The sequence below is a fragment of the Bacillus rossius genome, chromosome 11, assembly GCF_032445375.1.
Source record: "Bacillus rossius redtenbacheri isolate Brsri chromosome 11, Brsri_v3, whole genome shotgun sequence".
In the NCBI taxonomy this organism is placed as follows: domain Eukaryota; kingdom Metazoa; phylum Arthropoda; class Insecta; order Phasmatodea; family Bacillidae; genus Bacillus; species Bacillus rossius.
The window spans coordinates 34,812,604-34,827,705 of NC_086338.1; the positions used below are offsets into that span (position 1 = coordinate 34,812,604).

General features: G+C 40.5%; 1 protein-coding gene across 1 annotated transcript in view; it reads right to left on the bottom strand.

Moving 5' to 3' along the window:
• The window catches only part of LOC134536805 (zinc finger protein 768), a 134,943-nt gene extending 134,097 nt beyond the window's left edge, over positions 1 to 846 (bottom strand). The window contains exon 1 of the mRNA XM_063376745.1: positions 300 to 846. The gene's annotated coding sequence lies outside the window, so the exon portion shown is untranslated. The remainder of the gene's footprint in view (positions 1 to 299) is intronic.
• Positions 847 to 15,102: the final 14,256 nt, after the last annotated feature.

A 15,102-nucleotide genomic window follows, 5' to 3' on the forward strand; every position in this document is an offset into this window, starting at 1 on the left:
CCTGCACGTAAGAAAAAACTTGTGATAAGAAAACGAATTACGATCATAATTCATTACTATATCACAATTTTTTTTTTTTTTAGTTTCAGGTTCTTTCGACGCAATTTTAACAGCAATCAGTGCGTACAGGAACATGCCATCAGGTTTAGCAAGGGATAAACTCGGATACGTGATACGAAACATTAAACAAAACAGGACCTTCTAAAGGGATTAAGATTATAAGCACAACCACCGGAGAAAAAAAAAATGATAATTTACGTATGCTGTACAATACATATATCCTTGCCACCTGCACCCACCTGTTGTTATTTTTTTTTTTTTCACAGACGAACTGTGAAGCTGCGACCAGCGACGGGATTCCGTTTCATTTCCTTATCCTTTGCGACGGAATAGTTCGCGACACACGCAAGGATCATCACAACAAAAAAAAAATACTTAAAAAAAAAAACATACGGACATGGGAGGGATATAAAAGCCTCTCTTTTTTTTTTTTTTTTTCACGTTCCCTCCCGATTGTCGTCGCACTTGCAGTCGGAGGACGAACGTCGCCGAAGGTATCCACTAGCCGTCTCGCTTCTGGCGGGCATGATTCGAAAAAAAAAAAAAAGAGGGGGGCGCACTTATCGCCCGTTCGACCCCCCCTCCCCACCCCCGCCCTTTTTTATTATTTTTGTTGTTGTTGCACGCGCACACGTAGTCACGCACTCGCGCGCCGCCCCCGGGTGTAGCCGACGACGAGGTTGGAAGCGACTGTCGCCTTCTCTCTATCTCTATCTCTCTGTGCGAGCGATGTCGTCGCCGCGTCTCCCGCTACGAGACTGAGCCGCGCGCGCGCGCGTCCTAGTCGCCTGCGGGGCGCCCCGGGACCTCTGGGGCCGGCGGCGGAAACACCCGAGCGTCTGCCCCGAGCTCCCCCGAGCGCCCCACCCCCCCCCCCACCCCCCCCCCACCATGACCTTACACCCACCCCCTCCCACTCCGCCCCGACGCCGGCCGGCGGAAACGGCCGAGCGGAGCCGAGCTCACGCCCGCGCCGCGCCGCCGTTTACAAAGAGGCGAACCTGAATAAAAAAGAAGAAAAAAAAAGGAATAACGAACGGTAGTATAAGTGTGTACCTTTCGGCGTGTTCTTCCCCTCCTCAAACCTTACATCACCCCCACCCCCACTCCTACACACCACCTTTCCCCCCTCCCCCCTTCATCCTCGTCGCCCACTGAACCTTCTTTTTTTTTTTTCGCGACGTAATAAAAAAGAAAAGACGAAGGAACGAAGAGGGAGGAAAGAAACTAATCGTAAACAGCATCCCAGTCAGTCGGCGCAAGCTGGGGAGAGCTGCCAACTCGTTGCAATGACGACCGCTTCTGCTCCATCGAACTCACGCGCGTTCCGGGTGAAGAGGGTTTGGTTCGCTCGCCTGCCCGCGACACGGATAACCTTCAACACGACCGGGTCGTTTCAGTCACTGCCAACCTCCCCTCCCTCACACCAATTAAAAAAAAAAAATGGGACGTGGCTGTGTCACGGACACGGCCGTGTTTTTGTTGTACGTGAACAAGTGTCGATATAGAAGCGATTTCATCATCCACTCGCATAATTAAAACCGCCCCAGCTGCAGATGTGCTGGCACCGTCGTTTATACGCTCAGGCCGCATTCGTTCTTTTACGTTCCCGGCACTGCTTCACTCGGTCATATGGTGTAGTATAGGTATCATTCGATTGCTTTTGGGAAGACCTTTGCAACCGTATACGATCTCTATAATATATTTGGCTTTTTGACGCGTATAGGTCAACGTTATATATTGTTGATTATACATATTTATTTTATTTTAACACCATATATATTCACTGTAACTATTCTACACTAATGTTTTATATTTGCAATCAATAGATTTTGACGAGAGTTGACGATTGAAACAAAAACGAACGTCGTAGCTGCTCCGAGTCAAAAGTTATACTAAATGGAGATCTCGAAACGCAGCAAAATGACCTCAAAATGGCGTTGCTTCCCCCTCCACAGCGCGAGATGTGTCACATTCATTACTTAGCGAATCGAATTCTTTGATCCTTTAGCTATTCAGTGGTGTAATTAAATTTTGGATGAAGATGATAGATATGTAGCTGAAACAACAAACTGTTTTGTTTTCATTCGTTTTTTTTTTAAATTGCCTCCCACTATGGAAGCAATTGTAAAGACGTATTCACGTCAATAATCATGCTACCACGAACGCCAGTTTAAGAACACGTGCTTGTGTCAAATGTTCCCTTGAAGGAAATTCTGTGCCTTTTTTAAGCTAAGTTTCTAATAGACTGCAAATCAGTTATTCCCGCGCTAGCCTTTGTTCCCTTGTGATTGGCGGCCGTCTTAAAGATAATCAATTTTCCTGTTCGGCCGGGCCATTCATGACGCGTTTGCTTCCGCACTGGATGGCTGCGATTGGTAAGCCTAAGAAATAAACCCCGCTGATCACGAAGCATAGACAATGCTACAAAGTCGTAACACACAGCTGGTCTTGAAATCATTTCGCGAAAATTACACGGTCCCACTTACGTTGTAAAGAACTGGAGCATCAACGGAATGAACAGGAAGAGTTTACGGGGGTACTCAGACAATAAACCCACCTGCTTGCGACAACGACCGCCACGTTACAACTTGAGGGCATTCTGATTTTGTACCATTAGGGAATCGAATCTGTAATGCCTGGTTGGGAGACGAGATATCACTAGAGACCGGAAAAATTCGCGGATTCATTCGGTGATAAGCTAGAATTCAAACACATATACCTCTTAGATAATATTGCTATTGGAATACTGTTCATGTTGGCGAATCTCAACCAATTATAAACCCTCAAGCAAAGAAGGATCGAATCACAGACAAACCAGCTGAGACGACTTACAAGCCAACAACCAATGAACTTGCGTTATTTGTAGAGACCCGGAAAATTCGCGGGTTCAATGACCTCCAGGATAGACTCCAATATCCTCTACACACTCGGACAAATGCCAACTGTTCATTGGCTGCTGACTTGTGAGTCGTCTCGACTGGGTGGCCTGTGATTCGACACTTCTATGAGTGAGGGTCTCTAATTGGCCCTCAGTCCTCCATATTAACAGTGAACCAATGACAGAAGCAGCACTAAGATATAATTATTTGAATTTTAGCATAACACGAAATGAACCCGCGAATTTTCCGGGTCTCTAGTTATTTGCCCAGTGTACAGGAGAGTGTGCAGTCTATCCTGAAGGCCATTGAAACCGCGAATTTTGCAGGTCTCTACCTATAAGGAATCAAATCGGCAACAGCTTCAATAAATGGTGCCCCGTGCGAGGCTAGAAACTGGTTCCAACACATTCTAGTGGACGTTTCGCAACCACCGATACCATTTTAATGACAAAAATTATTGTGGTGATAGCAGCCTCGACGCACAAATTAAATGGTGTTATTCTAATTTTCTCAAGTACTTTTTTTTATACGGCACACATTTTCTAGAGTATTTTCATTATACGGCACATATTTTCTCAAGTACTTTTTATGTTGCGATTATTTCTTGTTATGGTCATTCAAGTGTACAAAATGTTTCCAGGGTAGTTTAGGGGCTATGTACCATAAAGTTTTATTTCGCACACCTATCGTATGTTACGTCTCCCGATATTCACGGGAATGAATACATACGAGTTAATGACGTCAGACACCATCAACGACAAAGTAAAGCTCTGTACTTGCGCGATTTTTTGTGCAACATAACGGCAATTCATTGACCCAAAACATTGGCTTAGCTGCAGTGTTTTCACTGTGAAAACAGTTTTAAATTACTGGGTATTACGTAAGTAATTGTGTGAAACGACAGAGATTCTAATTCACACTTATTGACCATCACCACTAAGAAAATAATATACGTACTCTTTTAAAAGATTTCTTTGAAAACCAGTTGCCAATATATAGTTTTTAATGAAAATTACAGTAAATATATTGTAAATTCGTACAACACATGGCTATTATTATTTTTGCATACATGAAATACATATTTTGGAATAAAATGTAGTATTTCTTACAAAAAATTGGCGCATAATTTTAAGTTATAAGTGATGATTCAAGCATATTAAAAAAATGGAAAAGACAATCAAATTTTAAAAAATTATTATTTACGGGAAAGCTATTCAGGTGAAGGTTTACAAATAAATTTAACTACTGGAGATACTGGGACAACAAACAACACAGCATAAATGTCCGGATAAGAAACCGAAACGAGTATTAATGCGAACACTATTTTGTGGTGATACAGTTGTTTCCATGTAAATGTACAAATTTACAAATGTCTGCGAGCTCGCATGAAAATATATGTTCCATTCAGGGGCTAAACCAGGGGGGGGGGGTAGGGGTTCTAAATCCCCCCCCCCCCCCTTTAGCACCAATTATTTTTTCTTAACTGAAAGCAGATTAGCTAAAAGCCTGGGTGTCTTACTACTAACACCGGCCACTGCACTGGAGGGGAAGAGTAAGCGAGCCCTACCGATTCTCCTTCCCTTCCCCTACCCCTGTCGCTATAAGGTTGTGACGCCGTGACGGGTCCCAAGCTTTCAAATATCTTACACCTACTGTATTTAACCAGCGCGGTAATTATAAGCAGGTGTTGACTGGGCTTCCAAAAGTGTAAGGATCGCTGTGTGTATATAGAATTGAGACAACGACATGGTGTCATGTAACTCTTCAAGCTAAAGCTAATTGTTTCCAGGAATTGATCAGTTCTGCCGAAACCCAACCCTTTTTATTCCTTTTTTTTTTTTTTTGTGTTGTCGAGCTTCGAGCATGATTTATGATTTTGAGTGGACGTAAACAAGGCACTTGGATTGATAAAAATATCTTTAATTAATTTCTTACGTCATCACTCAATTTTTTTTTAAATTAATAATATTTTTACCATTACAATATTTAAAGTTAATTACCGAAAACTGCTAAAATAGCACTATTTTACACCTTAAAATCCAAATTTTTTTTCCGGGGGTGGACCCCCGGACTCCCCCGTTTTAATAGGGGGGGGGACCATACTTCTTAAACCACCCCCCCCACCACCACCACCTCAATTATACACAAATCCTGGCTACGCCACTGGTTCTATTTAGAAGGGGAACAAAAATGCAGAGGTCGAGTACATTTTCCTCTAGGTTTCGGGCGCGACTTGAACTGTGTCGTGGTGTGTAAGTGTCCAGACAATCCCACGGGGTCGCGGGGGTCGGCGAAGAGAGGCTGTCGCCGAGAGGTCGCCGCGCCGGGCCGGCTTCTGGGAAGCCGGGAAGCCGGGAAGCCGGGAAGCCACTCGCCCCGCGCCCAGGGAAGCTGTTCTGTTCGTGGAAAGAGCGCCCGGCGGGGCGAAGACAAGAGCGGACTTTGTGCCCGGTTTAAAACATCTCCCACACACTCGGGTGGCTGGTGCCTTCTCTACCGCCTCACCCCCCCCCCCCCTTTACTCTTCCTCATCCAACCCAGCGAGACTCGGGTAGCCCCCCCCCCCCTCCATCGTCAATCTAGGGACGCTACTGATGCCATCGGTGACGACGGCTATGCGCGCCTCTGACTTACTCCCCTTCCCCCACCCACACCACCCCCACCATCTTTTACACTCATCGCTTCCCCCCCTCCCCCTTACCCCCATCATCAACACCAACTAAACACCAGTAGCTTGCGACGCGATGCAAAGAACTCCTGTTCTCGGAAAAAAGTGGCTCCAAGGGCGGAACTTTAATGAGTGGAATGGGGAGGGGGGAGCGGGGGTGATTGGCCTCGTTTTCGTCACCGACTATAGTCTGTGTCGTGTCAACTTGTACATGTCCAAAACTTTGATGGTTTTCAAACGTAGTGCGAATGGTCTACACAAAAAAAAATCTGAAATTTTACAAAAGATTCATTTGAGAAACCAGTTGCCAAGGAATTAGTTTGTAATGCTACAAAGAAGATATTATTGTAACTTTGTACGACACATGGGTGTGTTTATTTTTGTAAATATGTACCAAAAAAAAGTTTTTTTGAGATAATACTGAGTATTTCTTACGGGAAAAAATGCGCATGACTTTACATTTTAATTGAAGTTTCATTCAGGCTTATTGTGTTTTCAAATCATGGAGAAAAGAATACTGAATATTCAACAATTGGGCTTTATTTGTTTGTATTATGGTAATTATGTGCGCTGTTAATAATGGGGAGTTATTCCGGGGACGGATTACAAATAACTTTGAATACTGGAGGTACCGGGGCAACAAACAACACAGCATAAATGTCCGGGTAAGAAACCGAACCCAGTATTACTGCGAACACTATCTTGAAGTGATACAGTTGTTTTCATGTAAACGTACAAATTTAAAAATATATGTAATTTTACATGAATATTTCTGTCCCATTTAAGGAGAAAAAAATTACAATGTACGTATCCTTTTGCAGCTGATGAGCTGCCAATCTGTAGGGTTCGGAAGGGGGGTGGGTTTCGCAGAATTTGCGCTCCTTGATGTTTTGCGCGTGGTGTTAACCGACAGAATTCGTATCTGGATAGGGTGCTTGTATGTTGTACACTTCTTTATTTTTTTTTCAATAATCCATTTAACATACGTATTGTTACATATTAAAAAGAGCACGACAGCATTATTTCTGCAATTATTATTATTTATCTGTGACTGTAAAGAGTGAGAATAACATATTTCCATTTAAATTGCAATAAGTTCAAAAATTTGCGCTATTCAAAGACCCGCACACGATTTTATATAAGTATAGAAACATGAAAAAAAATCTTACTATAATGAAGTACTCAAATGCTAATATTAAATGTTTTTTTTTCCTTCTTTAGTTAGATCATCCAGCTCGATGTGTCTTAAGTAAAGACAGAACATTTTAATAAAGTAGCTTGTAGGTGTCGCGAAGTGGAGGTTATTCAGTAATTCTCTCAGTTTTTTCTTCATTAAAATGCACGCCAACTTATACATATTCATGATGTGTGGGGGTATTTATTAAAAAAAAAAAAAAAGAAAGAAACTCAGAACTTGAAAGCAAAAGCAGTGTGGGCAACGTGTAAAAGTCACTTTGGGAAATTGCAAGATTGCCATCATTAAAGCAATTACGTCGGCACAAATCGTTCGTGGTTTTGCATGGCTTTTAATGGGAGTAATATATTTATTGTCACAGGGACGAAACTTTATATTTTTAACTTTTTCTCCTTCCCTTCATTTTTGAGACTTGTGTGCATTAGTTTACTTAAAGTTTCTACGAGTTGCTTTGGTCAACGTTCAATTCATGAGGGGGAGGTCATTCCGGTTAATCATTGATGACCTGCCATAAACTGTTCCAAAAGTACGGTTATTGTGCCTGGTGGTACGGTGACCACTAACGAATTAAAACGAGTAACGATAGCTACAACCCAAGGACGTAACTACCTCTGAATTTCAACAGCAATAATAGCAAATTACTTATTCATAGATGAGGGCATTTGATTGCATTGTCCAACTCAAAAAAAAAATTTTTTTCACTAGTGATTTGATAATAAATTCATTATAGTGTCACATTTACTGAGAATATAAATAATTGAATATTGTAATTTTTCTGCAAAATTATTTAATATACCTACACTAGTATAATATATACCATGCAGTCATAATATAATTTTGTAAAAAATTTTAAATTTTTTAAAAATCTTTACCAAACTATTTACATAAGAAATATATTGAGACATAACATTAACTTTTACATACAAACATATATATTCATATACTGTTTCCAGAATGATCTCTGGCACTTGTTAAATTTTCTGTTTACCTGACTCTAACCTAATGTCGCTAAATTGTGATGGTTATCAACTGAAAGTGAATAATAAATATTATATTTATTTTATAAAGCTAATTGTTTTCTTTCAGTCAAAAACTTCTCAAAATGTGAAAACTGTTTGTCATAATATGTCGTCAGTTACAACAAATACGAGACAGACTACGTTAACATGTCTATCATATGTTGCATTAGAAAGGTTCAGATCGGGAAGCCTGAACACCGATCAATCCCCGAACATAACCAAAGTTCGCAGCTTGCTCGTAAAACATCACGTTATGAATTAAATTAAAATAAATAAAACCAACCACTATGCGAGATTTCATATATATTCACGATTTAATGTTGTTTTTTTTTTACGCTAATGTAGCCCAGACAAATTTTGTAATGTCGCTAATCTAACCTAATTTTAGTTACGATTGCCTATAAGAGCAAAACATAACGTAACCTACGAGGTGTGTTAAAAAAATACGGTCAATAATTTGAACTAATCTTCTTTAAAACACTCTCCTTGGCTAGCGATGAGCACCTATCATAATGTTGATTCCGTTGCTGGAAGCATTTCTGGAAGCTTTTTGGGAAGGGCCTTTATCAATGTCTGGAACGGTGTCATAACTTTTTCCTTTCAGCAAGACCCATTTTTCTGGTCTCTGTTTCGCGAACAAAACTTAATGTTAACGCGTTGTTTGGAACACAAGACTAGAGATAATGGATACTGCACTAACGTGGATTATCCGGGTGCCTGACTCGGGATCAGTGAACAGTAGGTCCCCCCCTCCTTTCCCACCACTCCATGTGCGGATCAGCTGGCTCTGGGTTGCGCGTACGTCTAGAAAGCCTTGGGTTCGGAGCGGAGCGGAGTGTCTGGCTCAAGGCCGCGCGCCGAGACAAGCTGATGAGTGATGTGTCGGGGCGGGTTGGAGGAGTGAAAAGTTGTTTCGACGGTGTACGTTGAAGGGGGGAGTGAGGGGGGCAGATTCGGACGGTCGGAAGACAGGAGGCAAAGATGAATGCGAATGGCTCGGGCTGTCAGTGCGAAATAATGAGCGCGGTGGAAGTTTGTCCTTACTATTTATTACCCGCGGTCGTTTTCTGCCCCTAACGAAGGGATTAAAAAAAAAACTACTTACAGTCATTGGAGTTTCACGTCAACAAAACTGTTAAAGCTATGTCCAACTTTGTCATGACGGAGCATGTTTAGTAGTTGCACTGCTAGTATTCCACTTTATATGCCAGGATTCTTTGTGGTTTCAAAGTTCGAAAGCGAAAGAAAGCAGAATAGAGTACCTAATTAAATATTAACCACGGCTTATCTGCTATGTTAATTATTAGAGACTTGAAAATATCGCGGGTTCATTTCGTGTTATGCTAAAATTCAAATAATTATACCTTAGTGCTGCTTCTGTCATTGGTTCACTGTTAATCTGGAGGACTGAGGGCCAATTAGAGACCCTCACTCATAGAAGTGTCGAATCACAGGCCACCCAGTCGAGACGACTCACAAGTCAGCAGCCAATGAACAGTTGGCATTTGCCCGAGTGTATAGAGGATATTGGAGTCTATCCTGGAGGTCATTGAACCCGCGAATTTTTCCGGTCTCTATTAATTATGTGTGGTGGGAAATCGCGCGATAGAAAAGTGTTGTATTTCGCATTGCCATCATGTGCTGCATCTTGCAGCGAACGAAAAATTCCATTGGTCCTTGTGTCCTGTATCCGACACATGGTTGCAGGTGATTCAAAATTAGGGTATTACATATAGTGCAACGAGGAATATGGTGAGATCGAAGAATCAGCTCAACAGTGAAAAATTAAATGTGTTTATTTTGAGCGAGAAAAAAAAATTTATACTGTTCCTACTTGGTATTATCAATGAAAATGTATGGAATAATGTTGGACTAAACGTATCACAGTACGTTTTACTTTTGAAGGGCTCTTTTTCTTTTTTTCTTTTAAATCTCTTCAAATGGCAACGGCGCGTTTATTCGTGCGGATGATCGTTTCACGGGTGATCTCGTTCCCACCAACTATCCATGACTAGAGACCGGAAAAATTCGCGGGCTTAATGACCTTCAGGCTAGACTCCAATATCCTTTACACACTCGGGCAAACATGCCAACTGTTCATTGGCTGCTGACTCGTGATTCTTCGCGACTGGGTGGCCTGTGATTCGACACTTCTACGAGTGTGAGGGTCTCTAATTGGCCCTCAGTCCTCCAGATTAACAGTGGACCGATGGCAGAAGCAGCACCAAGGTATAATTATTTGAATTTTTAGCATAGCACGTAATGAACCCGCGAATTTTTCAGGTCTCTGTCCATGACTTGTGGACTGCTTGGCGTCTTTGCACGGCGAGATTCCCACCGCTGTCCGCTCGGAGCGCTGCCGGCAATTTCTGCTGCCTGTCCGGTAGGTGGCCAATAATTACATCGTAACGAGTCCCAATTACCGGCATTTTGTCAAGGAACCCCCCTCCCCTCCTCTCCTCACCAAAACTCCTCTTTCTCCCCCTCCCCTCCTTCCTTTTTTATCAACAGTGACCGAAGGTTGAAAGAAAACCGTGGGGGGGGGGGGGGGGTGAGTTTCGGAAATTGAACCCGTGGAGTAGGAGAAGGAAGAAAAAAAGGGGGGGACGAAATGAAGGAAAAAAAAACGCGAAAAACCTTACACGGAGTTATATCCCAGTCCCATCCAGACTGCCAAATACGTCGTTATACCTTCAACATTTCACCACCTTCCAAATAACGTTGGTCGAATAATGCTTGGAGCGACATGACGACGACACTGAAAAAAGTCACTGGCGCAGCCGTGTGTTCGTTCTTCGACAAGTTTGGGTGACTCGCATGTGTATGGTGGGTTCTAACATTTATGCGAGATGTTTGACGGGAATCAGCCAATCAGAATCCAGCACAGCGAGCACGAAATAATACTTATATATATACTCAAAAAATTTGTAAAGATCACATGGCAGATTAAAGAAGCTATAAAAGTAGAATTATGTTGGAATTAATTTCGTATGTAAAGTAGCACATCTATAGCTTTTTAAAATATTGCAGCACAACAATTTTTTATGCAGCGAGTATTAATAAGTTATAAATTAAAATGATAAGGTTTTGTTAAGTGGAGAAATGGAAATTTAAATTTTTCTGTCCAGTAATTAGATGCATTTTTTTAATATTTTTCTAATAAGGTAAAAATTTAAACTTAAATAGTCTGACAGGATTTCAAATACATATGTCCGAAGTTATGTGTCAAACTATATATGATAGGGAAAATATAAAGCCATATTTCGTCCAATATTACCTCTTACACTTTGTGGTCAATTAGTTAGTCTGTGGGTACTAAACTAACCTGTTTCTTTAACCCGCGGAACTGTCGAAGAATATGTTTAGAATGTTTTGTCATGTGTCTGTTATTTTAAGTTTTATCATCGCCGTCTTGTAAACGTAACACAAGACATAGTTGTACTTCCTCTATTCACTTTTTTTTTAATCTGTGAATTCGCACATGTCTCCGCTATTCAGAGTCACGCGTTTCAAATAAAAGAAAATTGCTGTTAATAATTATACACTACAACTGATCATGAAACTCGTTTGGGTTAAGACAAGATAAAGAACACTTCTGAAGACCGAAATTGTTTTTTTTTTTGTTGCATGTAACATTTTTTTTTTTTTTTAAACGATTCTCGGACATCTTATAACTATGGGCATCCATTTATTTGCAACAAAAAAATCTAATGCCTTCTAAGACTGCAGTAAGTTACGACTGCGCTAGAGATTATTTGCTTGCAGTAGGCGGACGTCTGCAAGAGAAGTCTTTGCCCTATTTGGCTGGGCAATAAAGGACGCGTTTTTATTTTGCACTCTGAATTGCTATGATTTGTGCGTCGACAGTAGACTTGTGCCTGAAATAAACTTGGCCAATCACCAATCCCAGACAGTGCTACAAAATTTACAAGTTTTAACATCAATTGACCTGTTCTGAACACATTCCCGCGAATAACATATGGCCCAAATTATGATACAGAATGTGCTTTCTCACTGGCTCAGTCTGAGTGTCCAATAAGCTACAAAATTCCGAATGAAGCCAATAAAGAAAATAATTTATTGACGTCATTTTTGGGCGTAGATCCTGGGGAGGGGGGGGGGGGGGTAGAGAGACCGGGCCCCTTTGAATCAAAAAGCCCCTTTCTTAGGGGCCCGCTTGTACTTTGCAAGATCGTAACTGTGAAACGGGAATGATAAATGTAATCTACAGATTTTTGCCCCTGTCGGAACCTAAAGATTTATATATTACAATAGACCATCTGACAATTCACTGCTATACTATTGACTGTCGTAAATGTCACTCCTCGACGTTGAATTTCCAGACAACAAATTTATCGGCATTCAATTGCACGACAATTAGTATCAACAATACAACTATCGACAGTCGTAAAAGCGACACTGGGGTAGCTTTGACATTTACCTTCTCATCAAAAGATTATTTTGCAGGTTTTTTGCTACAGGATAAACGCAACAGTACTTTAAATAATCAAGCAATTTCGTTGTGTTGTTTGGTTGGTATAGGGACTCGAAAAATTCGCAGCTTTAATGACCTTGGTCCTTTACGTAAGCAAGCAAATGTTACATGTTCATTGGCTACCGATTCGTAATATCTGTTATGTGGGATTCCTGTGATTCGATATTTCTTCAGGATTCTTTATTTGATCAAAGTCCTTCAGAAAATTACGAGGTGTGATAAAAAAAACGGCCATTGAATAAGAGCACGCATATTTCGCGAAAAGAAATGTGTTTCGTGATTGGGAGAGTTTCGTTGAGGTAAATAACTACTGTTAGTACACCAATTACAAATATTCAGTGCGGAAGTAAACGTGTCCTGAGTGGCTTGGTCAAATAAGGAAACGACTTCTTTCGCAGACGGCCGCCAATCACAAGGAAGAAACCGGGTACACCGTGTTACAGTCTAATAGGCATTCAGATTTTTTTCATGAAAAATGTCTGCCTCTATCAATGAATCTTTATAGCAGCAACTGCTGACTAATGATACATCTATTTTAAGTAATAATCCCGATAGCCTGATCCATTAAGATAGTTAGTGTCAAGTCGAGACTTGTCTGGTTGATTTCTTAACGAGAAAAATTTCATCCCTGTTAGTTGACACTACCTGATTCACTCATGTCTCTCCTATCTGGGCTTCGTTGACTCACCTCGGTCATAGAGGGGGCGTGTCCAAATAACTGCGGTCCAATCGTGAACACAGAGCGAGAGCGTGAAGGTTTGTAATATAACTTGTGACTAAATGAATGCGCGAAATTCCCGTGTCTCTAATAATGTATATCGAAAACGCATTAAGTTTTATTTATTTTGCGAAACGGAGACCAGAATAATGGGTCATGCTAAAAGGAAAACGTTTTGACACCATTCCAGACATAGAAAGGGCCACGACGGAACCGCTGAAGGCCCTTCCCAAAAACCTTCCAAGAATTCTCCCAAGCATGGAATATATATTTGGATGAGTGCGCATGCTAGCCAAGAAAAGTATTTTAAAGGAAAGTATTTTAAAATTATTCAACTGTTTTTTATCACACCTTTTATAGCACAATCGCAGTAGCAGAACAAAGTAAAACTTGTTGAAATCTAACCTATCGCTAAACATTTTTTTCTTCCGGTCCCTAGGTAATGCCAATTTTAATCCTACACTGTATATTTTTGTTTGGTAAATGGCACAGAAATATTCATTTAAAAACAGATATTTGTCAATTTTGACATTTACATAAAAAATAACTGTATCACTACAAATTAGTGTTCCCAGTAATACTGTGTTCGGTTTCTTACCCGGGCATTTATGCTTTAGGTTGTCCCAGTAACTCCAGTAGTTACTTATTTTTGTAAACCGTTCCATGAATAGCTATCCAGTATTAACCACACACATAATAAGCTTGATAAAACTAAATAAATTCAAATCGCTGTATGTTCCAATGTATTTTTCATGGTTAAAAAATTATTTAAAAAAGAAACATATTAAAAAATATAAAATTATTCACCAATATTCGTCAGAAATACTCAGTATTATCTTTAATACCGTATTAAAATATATATGCAAAAATAACGATAGCTAGGCTATATGCTGTACAATCTTACAATATATTTAATGTAGTATTATAAACTATGGGTGTTCATAAAATAATGTCCCAGTATGGTATATTATGATAGTTTAATTTAGGCTATTTACAACAAATCATACATCAAGCTAAAAGTAAACTGCCTTAGTTTTTCTGTAAAATGTTCAATATATGCGCCTTTAGTTATACGGCACACATCCCCAGATACGAACATTCACACTTTGATGAAAACTTGTCATCGCTGAACACTACACAATCAAGAAAGTCAAATTCCCGTTAAAAACACTTGAAGTGCAAAGGTACAGCGTACAACATATTCATCTGGCTTTGAATCATCTAGCAACTGTAACAGGTACGGATGCAAGTGTAAACGTGTTCTTGAAACCTTCCACGCGGTCATCTTTTGCAACTGAAGTTCAAGACTTGATTTCCAAACACGTTTGTTTGGCCTACGAAAGGTATGATGCTCTGGTCCGGTCAACATCCCGTACAGACCCTTTTGGTCTTACCGTGCCTTTCCCTTTACATACACATCCGGTCTTTTCGGATTGCCCACACCATCGGCGGATGTTTTTTTTTTACACGTGGGGGATCACAATAAAACTTTAAACGAAACGCACGTTGAACTGAAATTACAGAGATTCTCTCTGAGCAAACTGCAGAACACAAAACGCTTTAACGCTCAGTAATTGACATTTTCCGTATGTGGCGCTGCAACCGAGAAAACAACAAACCAGTCTGCGCGCATGCACTTATAAAACTGTTTTGAGTTACTCTTTAATTGTGACCTTGAACCAACACACTACAACATTTACAGTTGATACTATTAAAATATATAACTGGAACATTATTTTATAGACATATTGCTTACCTTGGCAACTGGTTTCCAAAGGAATCTTTTGTAAAAGTACAGGATTATTATTATTTTTTTATGTATGGACTGGATTGTTCATTGTTGGGTCAGAACGTATTATTTTTGTCTTTAACTCACTCAAAGTCGTCCAGAATATTTCATGATACCTTGAGTTCAACAATATAAGTGAAGCAGGTGAACAAGTGCTTCAAGTCTACTCTGCTGCCGAATAACCGTACAAAAGCCTCATTCTTGTTGCTGAAAGTTTCGCACTCACATTCCAAGGCTAACGCTGGTTCACTCGTTCATTGAAGTTTCCATCCTCCA